General features: G+C 39.8%; 1 long non-coding RNA gene across 1 annotated transcript; it reads left to right on the top strand.

Annotated features, from left to right (window-relative positions):
• The first annotated feature begins 3,413 nt into the window (after window positions 1-3,413).
• LOC138358552 (uncharacterized) lies at window positions 3,414-18,347 on the top strand. The gene is made up of 2 exons (XR_011225443.1): window positions 3,414-3,543; window positions 17,803-18,347. It is a non-coding gene; the product is annotated as an uncharacterized lncRNA (long non-coding RNA).
• The last annotated feature ends 231 nt before the right edge of the window (window positions 18,348-18,578 follow it).

The following is an 18,578-nucleotide window of genomic DNA, read 5'->3' as shown; positions in this document are numbered from 1 at the left end:
ACACTGCCAGTGCATTAGCCTAGGGATACGGCCAGAGCAGTAGCCTAGGGACACGGCCAGAGCAGTAGCCTAGGGACACGGTCAGTGCATTAGCCTAGGGATACGGCCAGAGCAGTAGCCTAGGGACAAGGCCAGAGCAGTAGCCTAGGGACACGGCCAGAGCAGTAGCCTAGGGACACGGCCAGTGCATTAGCCTAGGGACACGGCCAGAGCAGTAGCCTAGGGACACGGCCAGAGCAGTAGCCTAGGGACACGGCCAGAGCAGTAGCCTAGGGACACGGCCAGAGCAGTAGCCTAGGGACACGGCCAGAGCAGTAGCCTAGGGACACGGCCAAAGCAGTAGCCTAGGGACACGGCCAGTGCATTAGCCTAGGGATACGGCCAGTGCATTAGCCTAGGGACACGGTCAAAGCATTAGCCTAGGGATACGGCCAGAGCAGTAGCCTAGGGACACGGCCAGAGCAGTAGCCTAGGGACACGGCCAGAGCAGTAGCCTAGGGACACGGTCAGAGCAGTAGCCTAGGGACACGGCCAGAGCAGTAGCCTAGGGACACGGCCAGAGCATTAGCCTAGGGACACGGCCAGAGCAGTAGCCTAGGGACACGGCCAGAGCAGTAGCCTAGGGACACGACCAGAGCAGTAGCCTAGGGATACGGCCAGAGCATTAGCCTAGGGACACGGCCAGAGCAGTAGCCTAGGGACACGGCCAGAGCAGTAGCCTAGGGACACGGCCAGAGCAGTAGCCTAGGGATACGGCCAGAGCAGTAGCCTAGGGACACGGCCAGAGCAGTAGCCTTGGGACACGGCCAGAGCAGTAGCCTAGGGACACGGCCAGAGCAGTAGCCTAGGGACACGGCCAGAGCAGTAGCCTAGGGACACGGCCAGTGCATTAGCCTAGGGATACGGCCAGTGCATTAGCCTAGGGACACGGTCAAAGCATTAGCCTAGGGATACGGCCAGAGCAGTAGCCTAGGGACACGGCCAGAGCAGTAGCCTAGGGACACGGCCAGAGCAGTAGCCTAGGGACACGGTCAGAGCAGTAGCCTAGGGACACGGCCAGAGCAGTAGCCTAGGGACACGGCCAGAGCAGTAGCCTAGGGACACGACCAGAGCAGTAGCCTAGGGATACGGCCAGAGCATTAGCCTAGGGACACGGCCAGAGCAGTAGCCTAGGGACACGGCCAGAGCAGTAGCCTAGGGACACGGCCAGAGCAGTAGCCTAGGGATACGGCCAGAGCAGTAGCCTAGGGACACGGCCAGAGCAGTAGCCTAGGGACACGGCCAGAGCAGTAGCCTAGGGACACGGCCAGAGCAGTAGCCTAGGGATACGGCCAGAGCAGTAGCCTAGGGACTCGACCAGAGCAGTAGCCTAGGGACACAGCCAGAGCAGTAGCCTACTGACACGGCCAGAGCAGTAGCTTTCTGACACAACCAGAGCAGTAACCTACTGATACGACCAGAGCAGTAGCCTAGGGACTCGGCACGAGCAGTAGCCTAAGGACACGGCCAGTGCAGTAGTCTAAGGACACGGTCAGTGCAGTAGCCTAGGGACACGGCCAGAGCAGTAGCCTAGGGATACGGCCAGAGCAGTAGCCTAGGGACACGGCCAGAGCACTAGCCTAAGGACACGGCCAGTGCAGTAGTCTAAGGACACGGTCAGTGCAGTAGCCTAGGGACACGGCCATAGCAATAGCCTAAGGACACGGCCATAGCAGTAGCCTAGGGACACGGCCAGATCAGTATCCTAGGGACATGGCCAGAGCAGTAGCCTGTCACGTCCATGCCGTGACAGAGAGTAAACATCAGCAGCCACAACATATAAAAGACTGTGACATAGAAACGGGTACCAGACTGTCACCGTAGACGGAAACTGGTAGTAGACGTGACTGTGGCCAGCAGGGTTGCCTCATAATGTATTATTTATACCTAGGCTTTTTCTTTTCCTTTTGTAACTTTTATTGCTATTCTGGTTACTTAGTGAACATTAATTATGGTTTTGAATATTGATTGCCTTTGTGTTTTTTACTCAAATGTTCATGTATATTGGAATCTTTCTTTCATAAATTAAAGTAACCAGTATAATCCAGTGATATGTGTCTAATCTCTCTCTTTATATACCCAATAGTAATAATTGGCTCTAGTAATTTTATACTTTTTATCATCTATCCTTAGAAGATAGGCAGTGCAATGATATTTATTCAGCTATAATGATAATGTTTATTCAAAAGAATGTGTGTACAAAGAACATAATAGTAATGTACAATTGTAGGAGTTACACATACTAATGAGGAGTTACATATTCAAATGAGGACACTATTACACAAAGCGTTGTTGGCAAATAGACAATAACTAGACAAAAAGGTATTTAACTAAAGATGAGAGGGGGTTAAACACTTAATGGTAAAGGAGAAGTAAGGTAACAAAATGAGAACGTTCATGGAAAATAACAAATGAATGCAAAAAAGGTGATACTTAGGGATAACAGGCATAGCCTATTACATTACTGCGTCAGTTGACTCAAAAGGCTGGATTGTGGATCTGAGGCTAGAGCACTAGTTCGTTACAGCTACATAACCCTCATAGCTTCAAGGAAAAAAAGAGTATTTCCTGCCCTGTCCTTAATTACCAATATTGTTACACTAATATTGGTTCTGCAGCAGAGTGATCAGCGAGTTGGTTCTCAAACAAAATGTCCTGGGGTTTAGTTCCCGAGGCAAGACATTGACACTTAAAAACATTTCCCTCCATCTGATGCATCTGTTCACTTTTAAGTGAAAACGTACCCCTCAGTTGGTCAACTGGGCTGAGAGATACAATGACTCTCTCCACCAGTCAGAGATACTATCTGACTTAGATAGTATCTCTCTCAGCCCAGGAGGTTGACTCCCTCAGCCCAAGAGGCTGACTCCCTCAGCCCAGGAGGCTCTGCATTTTTTTCTATTTTTTTTTGAGATATATACACGAGTTGTTACATTCTTGTACAACCACTAGTAAGCGTAGCGTTTCGGGCAAGTCCCTGAAATACGATCCCCGCCGCGAAGAATCGTTTTTACAACCAAGAATACATTTTACTATTGAGTTAAACAGAGGCTACAGTTAAGAATTTGAGCCCAGAAAATCCTCCCCGGCCAGGATACGAACCCATGACAAAGCACTCGCGGAGCGCCGGGCGAGTGTCTTACCAGTACACCACGGAGACTGACACTGTCAGTCTCACATAATTACAATTTTATAGAAACATTACAGATTTCTATCTGCAATGTTTATGCTTATGTTAATATTTGCAATCACAACTCATTATGTAAAATTTATAACGAGAAATTATACTAAAGAAACAAGTATGTCTATATTTCAGAGAGTATGGTAACGAAAGAGACGAGCATGTCAATCCTGCAGGACGACCCAGAGTTGGTTGAATACATTCGACGACACCTGCTAGTGGCCCCCTCATCCTTGCCCTACAACCTCACTAATGCGAACAAAAAAGACTTCTCACAGTTCGGCCAGCCGTTTTACCTCATGAAAAACATTCTACATGGCATGGTATGTGTGTGTCTTTATCATAGGTAAACCCCTGCATAAAGATGAATTGGAAACAGGATATGTAGACAAAAATGATTAAAAATCGCCATATAGGTGGAGGCTTTGTTTACAAGCAACATTTTATTGCAAGTGATTTGTCATGTTCAACAAATGAAATACTCACTTACCGAAGTGACGTAGATACTTATATATATATATATATGAATATATATATATATATATATATATATATATATATATATATATATATATATATTTATATATATATATATATACATATAAATATATATATATATATATATGTCGTACCTAGTAGCCAGAACGCACTTATCAGCCTACAATGCAAGGCCCGATTTGCCTAATAAGCCAAGTTTTCATGAATTAATATGTTTTCTCTAGTTTTTTTCTTACGAAATGATAAAGCTACCCATTTCTTTATGTATGAGGTCAATTTTTTTTTAATGGAGTTAAAATTAACGTAGATATATGACCGAACCTAACCAACCCTACCTAACCTAACCAAACCTATCTTCATAGGTTAGGTTCGGTTAGGTAGCAGAAAAAGTTAGGTTAGGTTAGGTTAGGTAGGTTAGGTAGTCGAAAAAACATTAATTCATGAAAACTTGGCTTATTAGGCAAATCGGGCCTTGAATAGTAGGCTGATAAGTACGTTCTGGCTATTAGGTACGACATATATATATATATATATATATATATATATATATATATATATATATATATATATATATACATATATATATATATATATATAAATATATATATATATATATATATATATATATATATATATATATATATATATATATATATATATATATATATATATATATGTCGTACCTAGTAGCCAGAACGCACTCATCAGCCTACTATTCAAGGCCCGATTTGCCTAATAAGCCAAGTTTTCATGAATTAATTGTTTTTCGAGTACCAAACCTACCTAACCTAACCTAACCTAACTTTTCCGGCTACCTAACCTAACCTAACCTATAAAGATAGGTTAGGTTAGGTTAGGTAGGGTTGGTTAGGTTCGGTCATATATCTACGTTAATTTTAACTCCAATAAAAAAAATTGAACTCATACATAATGAAATGGGTAGCTTTATCATTTCATAAGAAAAAAATTAGAGAAAATATATTAATTCAGGAAAACTTGGCTTATTAGGCAAATTTTGCCTTGCATAATAGGCTGAGAAGTGCGTTCTGGCTACTAGGTACGACATATATATATATAAATATATATATGTCGTACCTAGTAGCCAGAACGCACTTCTCAGCCTACTATGCAAGGCCCGATTTGCCTAATAAGCCAAGTTTTCATGAATTAATTGTTTTTCGACTACCTAACCTACCTAACCTAACCTAACCTAACTTTTTCGGCTACCTAACCAAACCTAACCTATAAAGATAGGTTAGGTTAGGTTAGGTAGGGTTGGTTAGGTTCGGTCATATATCTACGTTAATTTTAACTCCAATAAAAAAAATTGACCTCATACATAATGAAATGGGTAGCTTTATCATTTCATAAGAAAAAAAATTAGAAAAATATATTAATTCAGGAAAACTTGGCTTATTAGGCAAATAGGGCCTTGCATAGATGCCAAAAAGTGAGTTCTGGCTACTAGGTACGACATATATATATATATATATATATATATATATATATATATATATATATATATATATATATGTCGTACCTAGTAGCCAGAACTCACTTTTTGGCCTACTATTCAAGGTCCGATTTGCCTAATAAGCCAAGTTTTCCTGAATTAATATATTTTTTCTAATTTTTTTCTTATGAAATGATAAAGCTACCCATTTCATTATGTATGAGGTCAATTTTTTTTTATTGTAGTTAAAATTAACGTAGATATATGACCGAACCTAACCAACCCTACCTAACCTAACCTAACCTATCTTCATAGGTTAGGTTGGGTTAGGTTGCCGAAAAAGGTAGGTTAGGTTAGGTTAGGTAGGTTAGGTAGTCTAAAAAACATTAATTCATGAAAACTTGGCTTATTAGGCAAATCGGGCCTTGCATAGTAGGCTGAGAAGTGCGTTCTGGCTATTAGGTACGACATATATATATATATATATATATATATATATATATATATATATATATATATATATATATATATATATATATATATATATATATATATATATGTCGTACCTAGTAGCCAGAACTCACTTCTCAGCCTACTATTCAAGGCCCGATTTGCCTAATAAGCCAAGTTTTCCTGAATTAATATATTTACTATAATTTTTTTCTTATGAAATGATAAAGCTACCCTTTTCTGTATGTATGAGGTCAATTTTTTTTTATTGGAGTTAAAATTAACGTAGATATATGACCGAACCTAACCAACCCTACCTAACCTAACCTAACCTATATTTATAGGTAAGGTTAGGTTAGGTAGCCAAAAAAAGCTAGGTTAGGTTAGGTTAGGTAGGTTAGGTAGACGAAAAAACATTAATTCATGAAAACTTGGCTTATTAGGCAAATCGGGCCTTGAATAGTAGGCTGAGAAGTGCGTTCTGGCTATTAGGTACGACATATATATATATATATATATATATATATATATATATATATATATATATATATATATATATATATATAAATATATATATATATATATATATATATATATATATATATATATATATATATATATATATATATATATATATATATATATATTGGTATATTTTGGTAGCAGTCTTTCCTGTAGACATATATTATTAAATATGTCCGAAAAAGTAAGATTAATAATTCTAACACGAATTTTCTCGATCTTTCGTACATTCCTTTTCACTGTTGGTGGTAATTCAAAAATCAATTCTCCAAAATTCATTTTTATTTCTAGTCTGACGCGACACTTGAGCGCGTTTCGTAAAACTTATTACTTTTTCAAAGACTTTAGTTTACACATACACAACTGAATAGAACTTACACATCTCCGATTTGTTTTTATCTACATTTGAGTGAGGTGGATGGGGTGAGGTGGTATTAATAGGTATTAAATTCATCAACACAAGACAAAACACGAAACAATGGGTATTGAATGGAAGTGATTGTAGAAAGCCTATTGGTCCATATTTTTTGATGCTTCTATATTGGAGCGGAGTCTTGAGGTGGGTAGAATATAGTTGTGCATTAATTGGGTGTTGATTGCTGGTGTTGACTTTTTAATGTGTAGTGCCTCGCAAACGTCAAGCCGTCTGCTATCGCTGTATCTATCGACGATTTCTGTGTTGTTTACTAGGATTTCTCTGGCGATGGTTTGGTTGTGGGAAGAGATTATATGTTCCTTAATGGAGCCCTGCTGTTTATGCATCGTTAAACGCCTAGAAAGAGATGTTGTTGTCTTGCCTATATACTGTTTTTTTGGAGCTTACAGTCCCCAAGAGGGCATTTGAAGGCATAGACGACGTTGGTCTCTTTTAAAGCGTTCTGTTTTGTGTCTAGAGAGTTTCTCATGAGTAGGCTGGCCGTTTGTCAGGTTTTATAGTAAATCGTCAGTTTATCCTCTGATTTTTGTCTGTAGGGATAACGTTTCTATTAACAATATCTTTCAGGACCCTTTCCTCCGTTTTATGAGCTGTGGAAAAGAAGTTCCTGTAAAATAGTCTAATAGGGGGTATAGGTGTTGTGTTAGTTGTCTCTTCAGAGGTTGCATGGCGTTTCACTTTCCTTCTTATGATGTCTTCGACGAAACCATTGGAGAAGCCGTATATATATACATATATATATATATATATAAATATATATATATATATATATATATATATATATATATATATATATATATATATATATATATATATACATATATATATATAAATATATATATATATATATATATATATATATATATATATATATATATATATATATATATATATATATATATACATATATATATATAAATATATATATATATATATATATATATATATATATATATATATATATTTATATATATATATATATAAATATATATATATATATATATATATATATATATATATATATATATATATATATATATTCATATATATATATATATATAAATATATATATATATATATATATATATATATATATATATATATATATATATATATGCGAACAAGCCTGAATGGTCCCCAGGACATATGCTGGATAAGGCGTATTAGTCGAGACATTAGAAAACATCTTCCTGGAGAAATTCCTGACGCACTAGAAACCCGCAGAAGCGAAGCTCACGGAAGCATTATCATCGATGAAACTTTGGGCGGCCTGGTGCTGGAGAAGCTACTGTGAGTGGTGTCTCCAGAACACCGTAGGACATAGGTATATATGCACAGCAGGCAGCATGCAACAGGTGTAGGGTTTGTGTAGGTGTTGTGAGTGTAGGGAGAGTGACGACTACTTTATTGTGTTCTTTAAAGGTAAGTTCTTCCGACATGAGTACACCCAGATCCTGTACAGTGCTTTTTATCTTTTATTGTATGATTTTATTGTAATAGTTAATTAGTGCTAATTAGTTTGTCATTAAGGTAATGAAAGATTGGAGCGAGTATAAGGTATACTCGCTACACACTCTAGTGGCTTCGACTAGGACAGAAAGCCGGCAACTCGTCAAAGATTAGCCTACCTTGAGGTGCTTCCGGGGCTGAACGTCCCTGCGGCCCGGTCGACGACCAGGCCTCCAGCCTACACAAACTATAGACTTGGTCCGATATATGACAAGTGAACTTCAATCCCTGACAAATAACAGAAGATACTAAGGATGTATTTATAAGTACATCATGAGAAGGATGCCTATGGCACTTATACAAGGTGGCATTGTCTTTATACACCTATAGTGCGCACCACAATTTTTTTTTACTCAAAATCATAGATAACCCACTTCCTTTCTCAACTTCTTCCACAGTTGGTTCAAGATCAAGTTCTTCCATGATGGGCAGGCATTCAATTGCATCTAAAGCCTCTATGCTGACCAAGTTCTCTCTCTGATGGTCAAGTGGATTAAGGCGTCTTGTACATACCAGTTGCGTTGCTTCTGGGAGTATGGGTTCGAGTCACTTCTGGGGTGTGAGTTTTCAGTTGCATATGTCCTGGGGACCATTCAGGCTTGTTCGCATTTGTGTTCCTCACGTGTGCCCCAAAGAATGAGGTGATTTGGTAAAATGCTATGCCCAAGATAACTATCCGAGTGCCGGCGGTGGGGTGGTTCATATAGCCTCGGCTATCACCTCATTATGTCCGGTCGTGATGGTCAAGTGGATTAAGGCGTCTTGTACATACCAGTTGCGTTGCTTCTGGGAGTATGGGTTCGAGTCACTTCTGGGGTGTGAGTTTTCAGTTATATATATATATATATATATATATATATATATATATATATATATATATATATATATATATATATATATATATATATATATATATATATGTCGTACCTAGTAGCCAGAACGTACTTTTCAGCCTACTATGCAATGCCCGATTTGCCTAATAAGCCAAGTTTTCCTGAATTAATATATTTTCTCTAATTTTTTTCTTATAAAATGATAAAGCTACCCATTTCATTATGTATGAGGTCAATTTTTTTTTATTAGAATTAAAATTAACGTAGATATATGACCGAACCTAACCAACCCTACCTAACCTAACCTAACCTATATTAATAGGTAAGGTTAGGTTAGGTAGCCAAAAAAAGCTAGGTTAGGTTAGGTTAGGTAGGTTAGGTAGACGAAAAAACATTAATTCATGAAAACTTGGCTTATTAGGCAAATCGGGCATTGAATAGTAGGCTGAGAAGTGCGTTCTGGCTATTAGGTACGACATATATATATATATATATATATATATATATATATATATATATATATATATATATATATATATATATATATATATATATATATATATATTTATATATATATATATAAATATATATATATATATATATATATATATATATATATATATATATATATATATATATATATATATATATATATATATATATATATATATGTCGTACCTAGTAGCCAGAACGCACTTCTCAGCCTACTATGCAAGGCCCGATTTGCCTAATAAGCCAAGTTTTCATGAATTAACATATTTTCTCTAATTTTGTATTTATGAAATGATAAAGCTACCCATTTCAATATGTATGAGGTCAATTTTTTTTTATTGGAGTTAAAATTAACTTAGATATATGACCGAACCTAACCAACCCTACCTAACCTAACCTAACCTATCTTTATAGGTTAGGTTAGGTTAGGTGGCCGAAAAAGTTAGGTTAGGTTAGGTTAGGTAGGTTAGGTAGTCGAAAAACAATTAATTCATGAAAACTTGGCTTATTAGGCAAATCGGGCCTTGCATAGTAGGCTGCGAAGTGCGTTCTGGCTATTAGGTACGACATATATATATATATATATATATATATATATATATATATATATATATATATATATATATATATATATATATATATATATATATAAATATATATATATATATATATATATATATATATATATATATATATATATATATATATATATATATATATATATATATATATATATATATATATATATATGTCGTACCTAGTAGCCAGAACGCACTTCTCAGCCTACTATGCAAGGCCCGATTTGCCTAATAAGCCAAGTTTTCATGAATTAATGTTTTTTCGACTACCTAACCTACCTAACCTAACCTAACCTAACTTTTTCGGCCACCTAACCTAACCTAGCCTTTAGAGATAGATTAGGTTAGGTTAGGTAGGGTTGGATAGGTTCGGTCATATATCTACGTTAATTTTAACTCCAATAAAAAAAAATTTACCTCATACATAATGAAATGGGTAGCTTTATCATTTCATAAGGAAAAAATTAGAGAAGATATATTAATTCAGTAAAACTTGGCTTATGAGGCAAATCGGGCCTTGCATAGTAGGCTGAGAAGTGCGTTCTGGCTACTAGGTACGACATATATATATATATATATATATATATATATATATATATATATATATATATATATATATATATATATATATATATATATATATATATATATATATATATATCTTGAAGCTGTCTCAGGGAGAACACCATGTCAGTGGTCGACCTCTCTACTCGGAAACCACACTGTGACTCGGGGTACCCTATTTCGGCCAGAATATGAAGCCTGAGCAAAACAACCCTAGCGAAGAGTTTGCCAACGACGCTGAGGAGGGATATGCCGCGATAGTTGTTTACATCGCTTCTGTCACCTTTATTTTTGTAGAGAGTGGTGATGTTTGCATCTCTCATGTCTTGTGGCACCGAGCCCTTCCTCCGGCACTGGCACAGAATTTCATGAATCTCAGATTTAGGGGTTCCACGAGCGAACTTGAGAGCTTCAGGCGGAATCCCGTCGTCTCCTGGAGTCTTCCCTGAGGAAAGTGAATCCACTGCTTTCTCAACTTCTTCCACAGTTGGTTCAAGATCAAGTTCTTCCATGATGGGCAGGCATTCAATTGCATCTAAAGCCTCTATGCTGACCAAGTTCTCTCTGGAGTAGAGTTTGGAGTAATGTTCCACCCAGCGATTCATCTGCTGATCACGGTCTTTAATGATCTCTCCAGTGGCTGACTTTAGAGGAGCCGTCCGGTTTTGTGTAGGGCCTGTTGCCTTTTTGATCCCTTCGTACATGCCTCTTATGTTGCCGACAGTGGCCGCAGTCTGGATGCTGGAACAGAGTCGAAGCCAGTAATCGTTAGCACAACGCCTCGCAGTTTGTTGAACTCTACTGCGGGCAGTACGGAGGGCCTGTAGGTTCCTTTCTGAGGGCAGGTTCTTGTAGGATGAGAGAGCTCGTCGCTTTTCCTCTACGAGGGGTAACAGTTCCTCTGCACTGGCCTCGAACCAATCTGCTGACTGTTCTGCCTCTTACCGAGGTGGACATGGCAGTGTTGAAAATAGTGCCCCTGAGATGTAACCACCTCTCACTTGCGCTATCGCAGGGTGGTACAGGAAGGGCATTTACCAGCGCCGCAGTGAATTCCTCCACCTTGTGAAGGTTACGGGTCTTGTTTACGTTAATGCGTGGTCTTTCCTCCTTTTTTGCTCTGTGGATTTTTCGGGGCTGGAACTTTACTCTGCAAACGACGAGAGAGTGGTCGGTGTCGATATCTGCGCTCTGGAAGCTGCGGGTCAGTTTGACATTTCTCAGATTGTTTTGCCCCGTAAGCACCAGTTCGAGTGGGTGCCAATGCTTGGACCGTGGATGTCTCCAGGAAACCTTATGCTGGGGCTTGGTGTCGAAGAAGGAATTGGTGATGCAGAGATCATGACGGCTGCAGAACTCCAGGAGGCGCTGCCCACTCTCATTCATCTTCCCAAATTCAAACTGGCCCAGGCAGGAAGGCCAAGAGCTGTAATCAGAACCAACTCTTGCATTAAAATCTCCCAGGAGGAAGACTGCCTCTTGTTGAGGTATGTCTCTGAGAGCTAGGCCGAGGTCATCATAGAACTTGTCCTTCGCTTCGGTAGAGGAGGTCAGTGTTGGTGCATAGGCATTGATGAGGCTGACCATTCCTACTGCTGTATCAAGCTGAAGTTTGATGATCCTTGCAGACCCCTCCATAGGCGGAACTATGGACCCTAACAACCTGTTCCTGATGGCAAAGCCAACGCCATGCTCCCATACCTCTTCTGGTGGTTTGCCCTGCCAGAAGAGGGTAAAGTCCTTCTCTCGTATGCTGCCGGTTGCGGGCAGACGTGTTTCCTGCAGGGCGACTATGTCCATCTGGAGCCTGCGCAGTTCATTGTTGATCACAGCTGTCTTGCGGGCGTCGTTCACTTCCAGTAGATCTTCCGAGAGACCCGTGTGTCATGGTCCTTACATTCCATGTGCCCAGTTTGAGAGCTGGGTGGCTCTGTGTTTGTTTTCTTTTGCCTGGTGCATGGGTTGACGATCCGCTTATTGGATTGTGGTCTAAGCCCCACGCACCCAGTGGAGCAGGCGGACAGTGGCGGGACAGAAACATATTGGCTTGGGGCTGCCCAGCTTGAGGCGGGCGGTAGCTGTCTTATGAAATCGGATGATTTTTCCCACCGACGGAAGCAGCCCCTGGCGCCTAACTCTACGCCAATTGAGTGGTAGGCTTATCACCGGTAACTGTCACTTCCCGTGTTGAGCCACCGCCAAGGCGATGCTGGAGTGTCCTCTCCAGGGCACAGGCCTGGGCAGTAATTATGGAGGATCAGCTGTTGCCTATGCAGCAGATCCACCCTCTCCACGCCACCGATGTGATCGAAGGGAAGGGCAAGCGCCGATACGCTTGGCACCAGTGTCGTCGCAGGAGTTGCCAGAATGTAGCTGTAAACAGCTGCAAACTGCCTTAGGGACTCCGACTCCGGATTTTTCCTCAGGGTTGTCTCCCGAAGTCTTTCCCATGAGTGGGTTTAGCCACAAGAGAGAAGAGGTTTGAATTCGGGGTTTTCCTTCCCCTTGATGAGCTGCCTTTCCAGGCTAACGAATCCCATCTGCCCGAAGCAACTGGTTTTAAGGTGCCAGAGACCCGCCTTCGCCCCTTCTCCTGTTGGTAGAAGCAGTTCCGTCAGACCAAGAGGCTAAGCCACACATGCAGGCCAGGAGCTGGACTAGGTTGTCAAGGGCTATTTGAGACGCTCGCCATCTGGGGCACTTTACAGGCTGTGGGAGCTTATCTCTACAACCCTTATACCCTTATGCAAGCTTATCTGTACAACTAGGTACAACATATCTAAATATATATATATATATATATATATATATATATATATATATATATATATATATATATATATATATATATATATATGTTGTACCTAGTAGCCAGAACGTCGTACTCGGCCTACTACGCAAGGCCCGATTTGCCTACTAGGCCAAGTTTTCCGGAATTTTTATATTTTATATATTTTTTCTTATGAAATGATAAATCTGTCCATTTCATTATGTATGAGTTAGTTTGTTTAAATTTGAGTTAAAACTAAAGTAGATATATGACCGAACCTAACCAATCCAACCTAACCTAACTTAACCTAAACTAACACAACTTATTCAATAATGTATGTTCATAATATAATATATTAATAATAATTCAAATAAACTAATTGGAAGCAATTTATTGAAAATAAAGAAAATCACTCGGCCTATTAGGCAAATCGGGCCTTGCATAGTAGGCCGAGAAGGGCGTTCTGGCTATTAGATACGACATATATATATATATATATATATATATATATATATATATATATATATATATATATATATATATATATATATATATATATATATATATATATATATATATGCGAACAAGCCTGAATGGTCCCCAGGACAATATGTAACTGAAAACTCACACCCCAGAAGTGACTCGAACCCATACTCCCAGAAGCAACGCAACTGGTATGTACAAGACGCCTTAATCCACTTGACCATCACGACCGGACATAATGAGGTGATAGCCGAGGCTATTTGAACCACCCCACCGCCGGCACTCGGATAGTAATCTTGGGCATAGCATTTTACCAAATCACCTCATTCTTTGGGGCACACGTGAGGAACACAAATGCGAACAAGCCTGAATGGTCCCCAGGACAATATGCAACTGAAAACTCACACCCCAGAAGTGACTCGAACCCATACTCCCAGAAGCAACGCAAGTGGTATGTACAAGACGCCTTAATCCAATTGACCATCACGACCGGACATAATGAGGAGATGTCCGAGGCTATTTGAACCACCCCACCGCCGGCACTCGGATAGTAATCTTGGGCATAGCATTTTACCAAATCACCTCATTCTTTGGGGCACACGTGAGGAACACAAATGCGAACAAGCCTGAATGGTCCCCAGGACAATATGCAACTGAAAACTCACACCCCAGAAGTGACTCGAACCCATACTCCCAGAAGCAACGCAACTGGTATGTACAAGACGCCTTAATCCACTTGACCATCACGACCAGACATAATGAGGTGATAGCCAAGGCTATTTGAACCACCCCACCGCCGGCACTCGGAGAGTAATCTTGGGCATAGCATTTTACCAAATCACCTCATTCTTTGGGGCACACGTGAGGAACACAAATGCGAACAAGCCTGAATGGTCCCCAGGACAATATGCAACTCAAAACTCACACCCCAGAAGTGACTCGAACCCATACTCCCAGAAGCAACGCAACTGGTATGTACAAGACGCCTTAATCCACTTGACCATCACGACCGGACATAATGAGGTGATAGCCGAGGCTATTTGAACCACCCCACCGCCGGCACTCGGATAGTAATCTTGGGCATAGCATTTTACCAAATCACCTCATTCTTTGGGGCACACGTGAAGAACACAAATGCGAACAAGCCTGAATGGTCCCCAGGACAATATGCAACTGAAAACTCACACCCCAGAAGTGACTCGAACCCATACTACTATCCGAGTGCCGGCGGTGGGGTGGTTCAAATAGCCTCGGCTATCACCTCATTATGTCCGGTCGTGATGGTCAAGTGGATTAAGGCGTCTTGTACATACCAGTTGCGTTGCTTCTGGGAGTATGGGTTCGAGTCACTTCTGGGGTGTGAGTTTTCAGTTGCATATTGTCCTGGGGACCATTCAGGCTTGTTCGCATTTGTGTTCCTCACGTGTGCCCCAAAGAATGAGGTGATTTGGTAAAATGCTATGCCCAAGATTACTATCCAAGTGCCGGCGGTGGGGTGGTTCAAATAGCCTCGGCTATCACCTCATTATGTCTGGTCATGATGGTCAAGTGGATTAAGGCGTCTTGTACATACCAGTTGCGTTGCTTCTGGGAGTATGGGTTCGAGTCACTTCTGGGGTGTGAGTTTTCAGTTATATATATATATATATATATATATATATATATATATATATATATATATATATATATATATATATATATATATATATATATATGCGAACAAGCCTGAATGGTCCCCAGGACAATATGTAACTGAAAACTCACACCCCAGAAGTGACTCGAACACATACTTCCAGAAGCAACGCAACTGGTATGTACAAGACGCCTTAATCCACTTGACCATCACGACCGGACATAATGAGGTGATAGCCGAGGCTATTTGAACCACCCCACCGCCGGCACTCGGATAGTAATCTTGGGCATAGCATTTTACCAAATCACCTCATTCTTTGGGGCACACGTGAGGAACACAAATGCGAACAAGCCTGAATGGTCCCCAGGACAATATGCAACTGAAAACTCACACCCCAGAAGTGACTCGAACCCATACTCCCAGAAGCAACGCAAGTGGTATGTACAAGACGCCTTAATCCAATTGACCATCTCGACCGGACATAATGAGGAGATGTCCGAGGCTATTTGAACCACCCCACCGCCGGCACTCGGATAGTAATCTTGGGCATAGCATTTTACCAAATCACCTCATTCTTTGGGGCACACGTGAGGAACATAAATGCGAACAAGCCTGAATGGTCCCTAGGACAATATGCAACTGAAAACTCACACCCCAGAAGTGACTCGAACCCATACTCCCAGAAGCAACGCAACTGGTATGTACAAGACGCCTTAATCCACTTGACCATCACGACCAGACATAATGAGGTGATAGCCAAGGCTATTTGAACCACCCCACCGCCGGCACTCGGAGAGTAATCTTGGGCATAGCATTTTACCAAATCACCTCATTCTTTGGGGCACACGTGAGGAACACAAATGCGAACAAGCCTGAATGGTCCAGGCTTGTTTCATAAAAATAAACCAGAAAAAAATATTTCATAAAAAAACAGAAAAACGGCCAGCCTACTCATGAGAAACTCTCCAGACACGAAACAGAACGCTTTAAAAGAGACTAACGTCGTCTATGCCTTCAAATGCCCACTTGGGGACTGTAAGCTCCAAAAAACCCAGTATATAGGCAAGACAACAACATCTCTTTCTAGGCGTTTAACGATGCATAAACAACAGGGCTCCATTAAGGAACATATAATCTCTTCCCATAACCAAACCATCGCCAGAGAAATCCTAGTAAACAACACAGAAATCATCGATAGATACAGCGATAGCAGGCGGCTTGACGTTTGCGAGGCACTACACATCAAGAAGTCAACACCAGCAATCAACAGCCAATTATTGCACAACTATATTCTACCCACCTCAAGACTCCGCTCCAATATAGAAGCATCAAGAAATATGGACCAATAGGCTTTCTACAAACACTTCTATTCAATATCCATTGTTTCGTGTTCTGTCTTGTGTTGATACTTTTAATACCCTATTAATATCCTCTAATGCCACATCATCCTTCCCACCTCACTCAAATGTAATGCCACATCACCCTTCCCACCTCACTCAAAAGTAGATATAAAATCAGGGAAATGCAAGTTCTAATCAGTTGTGTATTTGTGAAGTCTTTGAAAATGTAATAAGTTTTACGAAACGCGCCCGTGTCGCGTCAGACTAGAAATAAAAATGAATTTTGGAGAAGCGATTTTTGATTTACCTCCAACAGTGAAGCATAATGTACGAAAGATTGAGAAAATTCGTGTTAGAATTATTAATCTTACTTTTTCGGTCATATTTAATAAAATATATATATATATATATATATATATATATATATATATATATATATATATATATATATATATATATATATATATATATATATATATATATATATATGTCGTACCTAGTAGCCAGAACGCACTTCCCAGCCTACTATGCAAGGCCCGATTTGCCTAATAAGCAAAGTTTTCATGAATTAATGTTTTTTCGACTACCTATCCTACCTAACCTAACCTAACCTAACTTTTTCGGCTACCTAACCTAACCTAACCAATAAAGATAGGTTAGGCTAGGTTAGGTAGGGTTGGTTAGGTTCGGTCATATATCTACGATAATTTTAACTCCAATAAAAAAAATTGACCTCATACATAATGAAATGGGTAGCTCTATCATTTCATAAGAAAAAAACAGAGAAAATATATTACTTCAGGAAAACTTGGCTTATTAGGCAAATCGGGCCTTGCATAGTAGGCCAAGAACTGCATTCTGGCTACTAGGGACGTTCTGGCTACTAGATATATATATATATATACATATATATATATATATATATATATATATATATATATATATATATATATATATATATATATATATATATATATATATATATATATATATATATTTTGTGATGATAATCTCTTTCAAGAGATTGAGCCTGCTCTTCTCTACATGAAGATACGTATATTATACAAGAATAAGATGCTACCTTCAAGATACGTCTCCCAATAGCACAAAACGTTTTGACCAGGAGGCAAAACATTCCCAAGACTTACCCCCTGCTCCACTCCCTCCACGCCGGCTCGTCATCAACCAGCCAACTACCCTTCCCAGCCTGCCTGCTCCTTATTTATGACTCGCCGACTGCACACCTGCACACTGCACCTCAGCGCCCTCTACCTGAGTCGATGTCTGGGCTTGATCCACCCATTGAAGTCAGAATATCCTTGTGCTCTCAAGCAGTGAACAACTAACTGATATATGCTGTATCAGGTGGATGTCTCGCAGCTAGCGCCATATTCTCAGCACCTGATTATTTTTCACCCTTAACTTTATATTATTGTAGAGTAACTTCATCCCTATTATTCATTTATGTTAAATGTTTTTGACTTGTTCTTTTGCACTGTACATTGCCAAGGGATTGTCTTTGTTTATAATTTGTTTTCTATATTAATTAAAGTTTCATTGTTCATACTTTGTGTTTTGCGTGTCTTCCCTTACTTTACCACAGACAGACAGACTACAGGCAAGCAGTCTACCTTTTTTTTTTTGTAAGTGTGACTAGGCATCGACACCTGCCATTGGAGGACTGACGAACATCTACACTCCAACACTTTCCCGTCACAATATATATATATATATATATATATATATATATATATATATATATATATATATATATATATATATATATATATATATATA

The sequence above is a fragment of the Procambarus clarkii genome, chromosome 84 (genome assembly GCF_040958095.1).
Source record: "Procambarus clarkii isolate CNS0578487 chromosome 84, FALCON_Pclarkii_2.0, whole genome shotgun sequence".
In the NCBI taxonomy this organism is placed as follows: Eukaryota; Metazoa; Arthropoda; class Malacostraca; order Decapoda; family Cambaridae; genus Procambarus; species Procambarus clarkii.
Note: the sequence above shows the minus strand (reverse complement) of the source record. Positions and strands in the feature narration are given on the sequence as shown.